At 37.4% G+C, this 12,025-nt stretch overlaps 1 protein-coding gene across 5 annotated transcripts in view; it reads right to left on the bottom strand.

The window, feature by feature from the left end:
• CPNE8 (copine 8) overlaps positions 1 to 12,025 on the bottom strand; it is a 227,566-nt gene that overhangs the window by 117,198 nt on the left and 98,343 nt on the right. Inside the window, exon 1 of one of the 5 annotated variants that reach the window (XM_035721795.1) lies at positions 9,554 to 9,616. The exons of 3 other annotated variants lie outside the window; for them this stretch is intronic. The gene's annotated coding sequence lies outside the window, so the exon portion shown is untranslated. Of the gene's footprint in view, positions 1 to 6,219; positions 6,254 to 9,553; positions 9,617 to 12,025 lie in introns of those variants that run through there. One more of the 5 variants, XM_035721796.1, reaches the window with a different exon arrangement.

Genomic DNA, 12,025 nt, shown 5'->3' with positions numbered 1-12,025 from the left:
CTGAGTGAAATAAGGCAATCAGAGAAAGACATGTATCATATGACCTCACTGATATCAAGAATTCTTAATCTCCGGAAACAAACTGAGGGTTTCTGGAGTGGGGGTGGGGTGGGAGGGATGGGGTGGCTGGGTGATAGACATTGGGGAGCGTATGTGCTATGGTGAGTGCTGTGAATTGTGCAAGACTGCTGAATCACAGATCTGTACTCTGAAACAAATAATGCAATATCTGTTAAGAAAAAAAAAAAGAAGATAGCAGGAGGGAAAGAATGAAGGAGGGGAAACTGGAGGGGGAGACAAACCATGAGAGACGATGGGCTCTGAAAAACAAACTGAGGGTTCTAGAGGGGAGGGGGGTGGGGGGATGGGTTAGCCTGGTGATGGGTATTAAGGAGGGCACGTTCTGAATGGAGCACTGGATATTATGCACAAAGAATGAATCATGGAACACTACATCAAAAACTAATTGTGTAATGTATGATGATTAACATAACAATAAAAAAATTTAAAGACAAAAAAAAAATACACACTGAAGAATTTATAAGAAAGGGTACACAATGTCTCCAATGTCTCCAACTTACTCTCAGAACTAGAATATGGGAGAGGGGGATGAGAGGGAAGAAGGTGGGGGAGAAAATGATAAAGCACTTGGGACAAAGTTAAAATCTGTTGAAAGTAAAAGTTCTGGGTAAAGGGCATCCAGGCATTTCTGGTCGTATTCTAGCCAATTTTCTGTATAACTGAAATTACATCAAAAAAGGAAGTTACCCACAAAAGCCAATTTTGAAAACAGTTTCACATACTCATATTCTTCTATTATATTTTGCAACCCATGATAATAAGAATAGGACTCATCACCAAGAAGCTGAAGACACATCTCAACAGAATTATTAAAGATGAATAATCCTTGGGGGGAGGAGCAAGAGGGCAGAGGAGTAGGAGACCTAAATTTCATCTGGTCCCAGGAATTTAGCTAGATAGGTATCAAACCATTCTGAACACCTACAAACTCAATAGGAGATCAAAAAAAAAAAAAAAAAAAATACCAGCAACTCCATGAACAGAAAAGCGACCACTTCCTGGAAGGTAGGACGTGGGGAGAAGTGAATCTTAGGCGATAATGGGAAGATAGACCATGGGGGCGGGGGAGGGGGAAGGAGCCTCTGTCAGCCGCTACCAGCAGATGATTCTTTAGTCTTTCCAAGTTAATTTTTAAAATTTTCTTTATTTCGTCTTCTAGGTCTTTTTAAAAATTTTTCTTCTTTCCTTTTTCAACCAACATCGTATCAATTCCTTTTCTAAAATATTTTTTAATTTTCATTTTTAGTCATATTCTATCGCTTAATTGTATTTAACCTTATTTTTTGTGTATATATAAATATATATACATATATATATATATATATAAGTTTTTCTTTCTTCAAAATTTGGGGATACAGTTTCTTCTAAGAAACCAAAATATACTCTAAATCTAGTGTATCACTTTGTTCTAATCTCCCGCCTGATCACATTCTCTCCTTTTTTTTTATTTTTAATTTTTTTCTTTCTTTTTTCAACCAACTTCTTATCAGTCCTTTTTAAAAATCTTTTAAAAATTTTCATCTTTATATTCATATTCCATCCCTTCATCATATTTACCCTTATTTTTGTATATATATGTATGTTTTTCTTTCTTTAAAATTTTGGGAGGCAGTTTCTTCTAACAGACCAAAATACACCCAAAATCTAGTGTGTGGCTCTGTTCTATTCACCAGCCTGATCATATTCCTTTTTTTCCCCTTTCTTTTCCCTCTGGTTTCGGGTCTCTTCTGATTTGTTTAGTGTATATTTTTCTGGGGTCGTTGTTACCCTTTTAGCATTTTGTTCTCTCATTCATCTATTCTCCTCTGGACAAAATGACAAGATGAAAAAACTCATCTCAAAAAAAAAGAACAAGACACAAAACCGACTGCCAGGGACCTAATCGATATGGACATTAGTAAGATGTCGGAACTAGAGTTCAGAATGACGGTTATAAGGATACTAGCTGAGCTTGAAAAAAGCATGGAAGAAACTAGGGAATCCCTTTTTGGAGAAATCAAAGAACTAAAATCTAACCAAGTTGAAATAAAAAAGGCTATTAATGAGATGCAATAAAAAATGGAGACTCTAACTGTCAGGATAAATGAGGCAGAAGAGAGAATTAGTGATATAGAAGACCAAATGATGGAGAATAAAGAAGCTGAGAAAAAGAGAGATAAACAACTACTGGATCACAAAGGCAGAATTCAAGAGATAAGTGATACCATAAGACGAAACAATATTAGAATAACTGGGATCCCAGAAGAAGAGAGAGAGGGGCAGAAGGTTTATTAGAACAAATTATAGTGGAGAACTTCCCTAATTTGGGGAAGGAAACAGGCATCAAAATCCAGGAGGCACAGAGAAACCCCCTCAAAATCAATAAAAATAGGTCAACACCCCGACATCTAATAGTAAAACTTAAAAGTCTCAGAGACAAAGAGAAAGCAACTCGGGACAGGTCTGTAACCTACAACAGTAGAAACATTAGATTGGCAGCAGACGTATCCACAGAGACCTGGCAGGCCAGAAAGGACTGGCATGATATATTCAGATCACTAAGTGAGAAAAATAAGCAGCCAAGAATACTATATCCAGCTAGGCTGTCATTGAAAATAGAAGGAGAGATAAAAAGCTTCCAGGACAAACAAAAACTAAAAGAATTTGCAAACACCAAACCAGCCCTCCAAGAAATATTGAAAGGGGTCCTCTAAGCAAAGAGAAAGCCTAAAAGTAACATAGACCAGAAAGGAACGGAGACAATATACAGTAACAGTCACCCTTACAGGCAATACAATGGCACTAAATTCATATCTTTCAATAGTTACTCTGAATGTAAATGGGCTAAATGCCCCAATCAAAAGACATAGGGTATCAGATTGGATAAAACAGCAAGACCCATCGATACGCTATCTGCAAGAGATTCATTTTAGACCCAAAGACACCCCCAGATTGAAAGTGAGGGGGTGGAAAACCATTTACCATGCTAATGGACACCAAAAGAAAGCTGGGGTGGCAATCCTTTTATCAGACAAATTCGATTTTAAACCAGACTTTAATAAGAGATGAGGAAGGACACTACATCATACTTAAAGGGTCTATCCAGCAAGAGGATCTAACAATTGTAAATATTTATGCCCCCAACATGGGAGCAGCCAATTATATAAGGCAATTAATAACAAAAGCAAAGAAACACATCGACAACAATACAGTAACAGTAGGGGACTTTAACACCCCGCTCACTGAAATGGACAGATCATCTAAGCAAAAGATCAACAAGGAAATAAAGGCTTTAAATGACACACTGGGCCAAATGAACTTCACAGATATATTCAGAACATTCCATCCCAAAGCAACAGAATACACATTCTTCTCTAGTGCCCATGGAACATTCTCCAGAATAGATCACATCCTGGGTCACAAATCATGTCTCAACTGGTACCAGAAGACTGGGATCATTCCCTGCATATTTTCAGACCACAATGCTTTGAAACTAGAACTCAATCACAAGAGGAAAGTTGGAAAAACTCAAATACATGCAGGCTAAAGAGCATCCTACTAAAGAATGAATGGGTCAACCAGGAAGTTAAAGAAGAATTAAAAAAAATTCATGGAAACCAATGAAAATGAAAACACAACTGTTCAAAATCTTGGGGATACAGCAAAGGCAGTCCTAAGAGGAAAGTATATAGCAATACAAGCCTTTCTCAAGAAACAAGAAAGGTCTCAAATACACAACCTAACCCTACAGCTACAGGAGCTGGAGAAAGAGCAGCAAATAAAGCCTAAACCCAGCAGGAGAAGAGAAATAAAGATCTGAGCACAACTCAATGAAATAGAAACCAAAAGAACAGCAGAATAGACCAATGAAACAAGGAGCTGGTTCTTTGAAAGAATTAATAAGATTGATAAACCCCTGGGCAGACTTATCAAAAAGAAAAGAGAAAGGACCCAAATTAATAAAATCATGAATGAAAGAGGAGAGATCACAATAAACACCAAAAAAATACAAACAATTATAAGAACATATTATGAGCAGGAGTGAGGGGCAGATGGAGAGGGAGAAGCAGGCTTCCTACTGAGCAGCGAGCCTGGTATGGGGGCTCGATCCCAGGACCCTGAGATTGTGACCTGAACCAAAGGCAGACGCTTAACTGACTGAGCCACCAATATGCCCCTGACAAAAGGTAATTTTTAAGACATTTTTGAAAACTCATTATTAAAAGATGGAATAAGGCACAAGAAAGAATACTTGGAATTGCACAATAATAAAAATAACACCTGTGGGATTCTACTAGTTTAGTATTTTGTATGCAAAAAAATAAACAAAATAGTATTAAACAAAAATCCAGCAGTGTGTTAATAAAAGATATTACAACAGCAACACACTAATAGTAGGAAACTTTAGGGGCGCCTGGGTGGCTCAGTTGGTTGAGCGACTGCCTTCGGCTCAGGTCATGATCCTGGAGTCCCTGGATCGAGTCCCGTATCGGGCTCCCTGCTCGGCGGGGAGTCTGCTTCTCCCTCTGACCCTCCCCCCTCTCATGTGCTCTCTCTCTCTCTCATTCTCTCTCTTTCAAATAAATAAATAAATAAATCTTTAAAAAAAATATACATTCTAATAGTAGGAAACTTTAACAGTCTACTTTCGATAATGCAGAGAACAACTCGACAAATGATCAATAAAGAAAGAGAGGACTTGGACACCATTAAGACCAGTTGGACCTAATGGACCTAAAGAGTAACTCCATCCGATAACAACAGAACATTCTTCTTCTCAAGTGCACATGGAACATGCACATTCTCCAGGAGAGATGACATATCAGTTCACAAAACAAGTCTTAACAAATTCAAGCAGCTTGAAATTATACAAAGTATATTTTCCAATGACAATGGATTGAAATTCAAAATCAATAGTGGAAGGAAAATTGGGAAATAAACAAATGCGTAGAAATTAAACAACATATCCTTAAACAACCAATGGGTCAAAGAAAAAGTCACAAAGGAAATTAGAAAATACCTTGAAACAATGAAAATGAAAAAGCAACAAACTAAACATATGGGATGCAATGAAAGCAGTGCCAAGAGGAAAGTTTATAAATGGAAATGCATAAATTAAAAAAAAAAAGACTAAAAATGAACAACCTAACTTTATACCTGAAAGAACTAGAAAAGGAAGGACAAACTAAACTCAAAGCTACCAGAAGTAAGGAAATACAAAGATTTGATCAGGGATAAAGAAAATGGAGAATAGGGAAAACACACACACAAAAAAGAGTTGCTTGTTTTGAAAAGTTCAATAGCTCCATCAGCTCATCTCTCTCACTTCCTGTTCTGATTTTTGCCTCTGTTTTTGTTTTTATTTTTATTTTTCCTTTTTTTGGCTTCTGTTTTTCAAGGCTCAAGTGATTATATTGACTCTACTTAGATAATTCATGATAATTTTCATATCTTAAGGTCAGCTGATTACTAATTTTAACTACATCTGCAAAATTCTCTTGCCACATAAGTAATACGACCAAAGGTGTGACACTAGACAGCAAATGTCATGGGGCCAAAATTCTCCCTTTCATACTGTACCTACCTTATGACCCCAGAATTTCATTCCTAGGCATATAGTAAGAAGGCATACAATAACTTTTATATGCAAGTAATTTTATATTTTATAAACAATTAGGAGACAGAATAATTTTTATTGTAGCACTGCTTATATAGAAAAAAAAACTAGAAGCTACAAAAAGCCCACTGACTTAATCTATTTATAATTCATAAATTTGATACAGTAATGAAATAAATGAGTACAGTATATCATCACACATCCACACATCACACATTATATAGATGGTTATCACAAACAATTCTGAGCAAAAAAATCAAGTCATAGGAAAGTATACACAGTATAATTTCAGTTCTGTAAGTTGAAAACATGAGAAATGAAACATCACGCTTAATGACATTATGAAGGAGCTGCTATCAGGCTTAATATTTTTTCTGAAAATTAATCTGCTTACGCTGAGCTGAAAGTAATAAGTCATATCACTAAAGAGGTATGTCTTTAGTAATTTAAAATGCTTCCTGCCTTAAGATATCTCCTTCATCAGCCCTTCTCAATGTATAAACTTTTTAGGATCTCTTCTTATTCATCTTTAGATTGTTTACCTGGTGAACACTTCATTTTTCAAAGCCCAACTCAAATGCTTCCTCTTTGACTCCCACTAGAGTGGATTCCTCCTTCCTCTCTACCTTGTAGATACTCCTGCTGTAATACAATGAGACCCTAGACATAGGCACTGCATTTGAAGCATTCCACAAAGCTGAGTTTACATCCCAGGCACATCAAGTAATAACTGTGACCTTAAACAAGTTGTTTAATCTTTTTGAAACTCAGTCTCCTTATCTGAGAAATCAAGATAATAATGCAGTTTTAATATATGTGTCTAAACATAGCACAGAGCAAGTATCCAATACATTATCGTTATTTTTTTTATTTTTATTCTTTTTAAAGTTTTTATTTCTTTATTTGACAGAGAAAGAGAGCACAAGCAGGGGGAGTGGCAGGCAGAGGGAGAAGCAGGCTCCCTTGCGCAAGGAGACCAATGTGGGACTGATTCCAGGACCCCGGGATCATGACCTGAGCCGAAGGCAGATGCTTAACAGACTGAGCCACCCAGGAGTCCCTGCATAGACTAGTCTTAACTGTAGTAATAATTCCCCAAATTTGAAGGGGTTGGAGAAAGGACACAGGCTCTAATAAGAGCCAGTTCTTAATGGGATAAAGGATAAATAACACCTTTTTCCATATTAAGCAAATCTATTTCAATCGGAACAAGAACAACTCAAACAGAATTAACTCTTTTTAAAAAAATTAAATTAAAAAAATAATATAATACTCGAAATTACCCAGTCACAATGAGGTATTTATGTGATATTACATTAAAATTTGGCAACACTTAAATTATTCATATATGAGAGTTCTGTTAACACTTGAATTGTGAGAGAGAAATGACTTAGAGCTTAGGGGGGAAGAATTATACAAATAATTGACTGCCACTTGCCGCTGTAGTGAAATGCAAAAAATATGGTGCAGAAATAAACATGTAAAAATTCATTTGTTATTTATCAATATTAATGGTTTTAATATAGGAAGTCAACCTAACACAAAACTGTTTTTTCTTTATTAATAGAGGAATAATTCTTTAATCCCAAAATGAATTATTCATACGGTCATATTTTTTAATCTTATGGTACTAATATATGAGAATGACAGTCAAACTGGCCTCCTGCATTTCATATTATTTACAGGTCCAAAGAGCAAAATAACTACAGATAGATGATGTATGTAGCTTTGCAAAACATAATTGCTTTATAAACAGAGTATCACTGATTTGCTTACTTATGCAACAAATATTTGTAGAGTTATCTACTTATATGCAAAGCATGGCAACTAGCACTCTCTAGAGTTCTGTAATACTATCATTGTAAAAAGATGTATTGAGTACTTACCCCTTTACAGGCATTGTGCTAGGTAGTCAAGACAAAGATACAGTTGAAGTAGAAACAGACCTTAGCCTAGAGGGGCTCAGTAGGAAGAAAAACAGTAAAGATGCCATAACTGATACAGATACTGATGCAGTAACAATAAAGGGTGGTGCGTACTATAACTGAAGTAAGCAGGTGCTACACTAACTATGGGTACCAATCCTAAGTCTGGCAGAGACCAGGGAGATTTCACAGAGAAGGTGACAGGAACTGTGGCTAACCAGGTGGGTGCAAACCGGCAAGTGGGGCAAAGTGCATAAATGCCTTCCAGACACAGGAATCAGAGTGATGTAAGACTATGGCCTACTGAAGGTAATTCAAGTCACTCAGAGCATAAAGTGTGTTTGGGAAAATTCAAGTACACTGGCTGGGTCTCAAGTGTCATTGCAGAGTTGCGTTTTCTCCCCCAAAGGTTATGGGGAAGAACTGAGGAAGGGGCTGAATTTTAGATCTGACTCCACAAAGGTCAGTAGGAGCTAGTGCATGCAGATGGGACCGATGCACACAGTAATTACAGAAATCAAGGCCAGTCGGGAAGAGCTGTACAGTGAAGTAAGAAGGGTTGCTGCAAAAGAGTAGTGGAAGTGTAGATGGATAGCTTGGTTGCTGAGAAAGGAAGGAGAGAGGGAGAAAGAATAAAAGGACTCCTGCTACTTGCTTAGAAAACTGCCCAGTGGTGGTATCACAGAGAAAAGACACAGAAGGAGGAGTTTGGATGGATTAAGTGATAAACTCGCTTTGGGGGCATATTCAATTTGAGGCTTCCTGGAGACATCTGTGTTCAGTAGGCAGTTGTACATATGCATCTAGAGCCAACAAAAGAAACATGGTTGATATGAGATGTGGGCATCAGTGGTATGTAAGTGACAGCTGAACTCAGGGACAGCTAAGACACCATGCAGAGTAACATACCCCGTAGGGTGTCGGTCTTAAACTTTGTTGAGTCACAGACACACATGAGACTCTAATAAAAGCCAGAGACATTTTCAGGAGAAAAATGTCACCCAGCAATTTTGTGCACAATTTGAGGTCATTCGTGGGCCTATGAAGCAGGGTAAGAGGACAATCCAGGGAGTCACGAGGGGAAACGAGGAGAGAGCGTGTCACGGAAGCAAAGGGACAGGAGTTTCAAGGAAGAAGTGGTCAACAGCACCAAATGCCATGACCAAATGCCACAAAGAGGCCAGGTAAGGGAGAAACGGCAAGCCCCTGTGGATTGGGCACACTGGCACACCTGGGCCCAGGGAAGCCATGAAGAGCGTGTTCAAGAGGTAGTGGTAGTTGAGAAGCTGTACAAGAAGGGTCTTTGAAGATTATTTGCCATGATGGGAAGAACGGCGGCAGAGCCACAGCACAAGGCAGAGGCAGAGTTGTGTTGTCTGGGGGACGGCAGGGAGGATGCTGAAGTTATGAGCACGGTCTCTAAGGAAGCCCGTGTGGAGTACAGTCCAGGCTTAGATGGAGGCAGTTGTTCAGGTAGAGAAAAGAAACATATGCTCAACTAAACCAAGAGGGGAGAAGATGAACTAAATCTCCCCCTCCTCTTCAGTAAACCAAAAACTGAAAAATGATTCAGGGGTCAGACTTGATTTTTACAAAGCTGTTCAGCTCCTGGCTTCTTTCCTCTCCAGACTCTGGGCAAGGTATTTGACTTATCGAAGCCTCATTTGTTCATCTGCAAAATATAACTAATAATCTCTGTTTGGCTAGGCTGAAGAAAGAATCAATGCTATAATGTATGTAAAGCTCTTGGTGCAGGCTGATAGAATGTCAGAGAACAAACACAGCAACTAACATGATTTGTGGCATTATTTTCTCTGAGAGTAAAAAGGTAAAGTTGTAAAAGTAAAAGGCTGAGAGGGAGGAGGAGAAAGGTTACGTGACAGAGGACTTGAAGGAAGTTATTTACGGCCTTTGTGAAAAGCTGCTAAGGAGAGAGGGAAAATGTACCCACAAGAGTCACAGAGCATTGAAGGTTGAAGCCGGGCTGGAGGTCAGGGGTCAGTGGTGTCACCGGACCATTTGGTTCTGTACTGGGACACTGAGGTGCTCAGACCACAGGGGTGTAGATGCAGAGAAGGTAAATAGCTGGGGTTGATGACATCAGATACCAAATGTTTCTGGTTAAACAAAGAAAAATCAAAGCCACATAAATAGCTCGATAAATGGAAACTTTTTAACACGAATGTTCAAGTAGAAAGAAACATACTTTTAATTAGTGTTCTTTTGAAATCTAATTACATGAGGAAAATATGTCATTTCCAAAGGCAAAAACAAAAGATCCATGCAGGTAGTTTTTCAAAACTAATGATTCATTTAATTTAAATCTCATGCATTTATCTTTCCATGCAATATGTTTTGTCTCTAAAATATTTACAAGACGTCATTTCTAAGGTTTTACTATATGGGTTATCACAAAAGAAAACATACTGCTTTCACTGTTAAAATACGTCAAATGCCAGAAAACTGCAACCGAAACTTTTAACATCTTAAACACTGTGCTCAAGAAATCCATCTGCTACCCTGTAATTTGTTAACATTATAATTAAGTGTGATCTTGTTTTTTAGTCAGAATGTAAATGTTGACATTAAAAGAAAAGCAAGACAGTTGTTATCATGGTAGAGAATCATAATGAGTATACAATCGATGGTTTGATATACAGTTTTTCAGTAATAAAAACAAAGTAAACTGTTCATAATCTCTGGAGACTAAGATCTTCTTTAAAAGTAATTATTGACAAGAATGATGTGATCCTAGCACTTAAATACCTCATATGTCAAAAATTTTTTAAGCAATTACTTTACTTGGGCTGTGATAAACTAGATCTATCCATCTATCTACAGAAATATTAGCTTGTTAATGTTACTGAAAGCACACTTTGCATATTGTAATGTAGTAAAATACATATGTAGCAAACATTATTATAATCTAAAAATTCTGTTCCAAAGTGCAAAGTTATATGTGCAGGAGAGACATTTAGTGTACTTAACAAAAAAATAAATAAATAAATGTGACTATTATTCTGGAAAATTCAGTTCAATAAACATACTGAATCTTAATATTTACAAGGCACAAAAACAGGTCTCTACAATACAGAGGCTATAATGTTTTCTTTTTAAGTCTTTTCACAATTGTTAAAAGAAAGGATGGAGGAAAAGCATTCAGGATCTTGACTGAATTTTAGGAGGCTGTTCAGGTGCTTTGCTCCAGCATGCTGTGGAACCCAAGTATGTCGTGGTGAACAGAAGAATTAATAAGGACAGAGCAGGAACATCTACTGTGTATTCCTTTGATTATTTTTTAAGTGGACCTGCTTAAGAAAGGACAATAGGGAACTTAAAACAAACAAAAATAGTATGAAAGGAAGAGGGTAAGAAACTTTAATAAAATGTTGGGAGAAGCTAACAATTTAGTTAGCTAAAAGCGGTATGTTTATACTAAAGAAACTGAATACATTCACGAAAATGACTAAAAATATATGTTGGAATGTAGATGTATTTGAAAATGTCAGTTTACTAAACTGTTCTCCATGCTTAAGAGTCTTTCATCAAAGTTAACTCAAACTGGGAAAGAGTTGAGATTCAATCAATTTATCTCCATGATTACTGGGAGGGTCTAATCAATACTGGTATCAAAACAGGCAGTGAGTTGCAAAGATTACTGAGGTTTTTCACTTACTAGAATTTATTTCCAGAGCAGCCGGTATTGCAAGATTCTGCATTGCAAGGATCTGCCTGTATCTAAAATGGCACCATGGGCCAATCAAGGCTAATTATTCAGGAACGTTTTTTAAAATACATACATACATATAGACATACATACATACATAAATAATTAAAACCACTAACAATATGTTTAATCTCTCCTCCCTGAACTTTCAAAGAGAAGAAAGCACCAGAGAAGCTTGTTTTTAGAAATGGAAGCATGTTATCCTGCATTGCCAAATGGAAGAAATGACCAGAAAGGATGAGTACATGGTGCTCTTTACTTGTCAACACACTATGAATTCAGAATGATGATTTTCTAGAAGATGAGGAAAAAGAATCTGATGTACTTATTTACCTCTTTCCAAAACTAGATATGGATTTATTTTAAAAATTCCTTCCAATAGTTTTCCTATTTAGACTGTGTTGGCTCTAGAAAATTTAATGCTACCCCTGGAGAAGAGTGTGTCATCCTAGTTGACCACGGGGAGAATGGGTGCAGTCCCCCTAGAATGGAGACTGGCTAGCACAGGAAAGCCATCCTTCTTCTCACTTCCAGGCCTGCTGTTTTCCTCTTAGTAATCACAGGAAACACAAGAGTTAAGAGCACACCCTACGGAGGCCCGGTGTAGCCCAAAGAAGCTAAGTCTTCATGACCCAAGATGGAAGCAAGAAACAGAAACTTTTCTGGAGATGACCCCTATATACCTCAGGAAAACAG

Source organism: Zalophus californianus, chromosome 9 (genome assembly GCF_009762305.2).
Source record: "Zalophus californianus isolate mZalCal1 chromosome 9, mZalCal1.pri.v2, whole genome shotgun sequence".
In the NCBI taxonomy this organism is placed as follows: Eukaryota; Metazoa; Chordata; class Mammalia; order Carnivora; family Otariidae; genus Zalophus; species Zalophus californianus.
The sequence above is the reverse complement of the archived record's forward strand: the minus strand, read 5'-3'. Positions and strand labels throughout refer to the sequence as shown.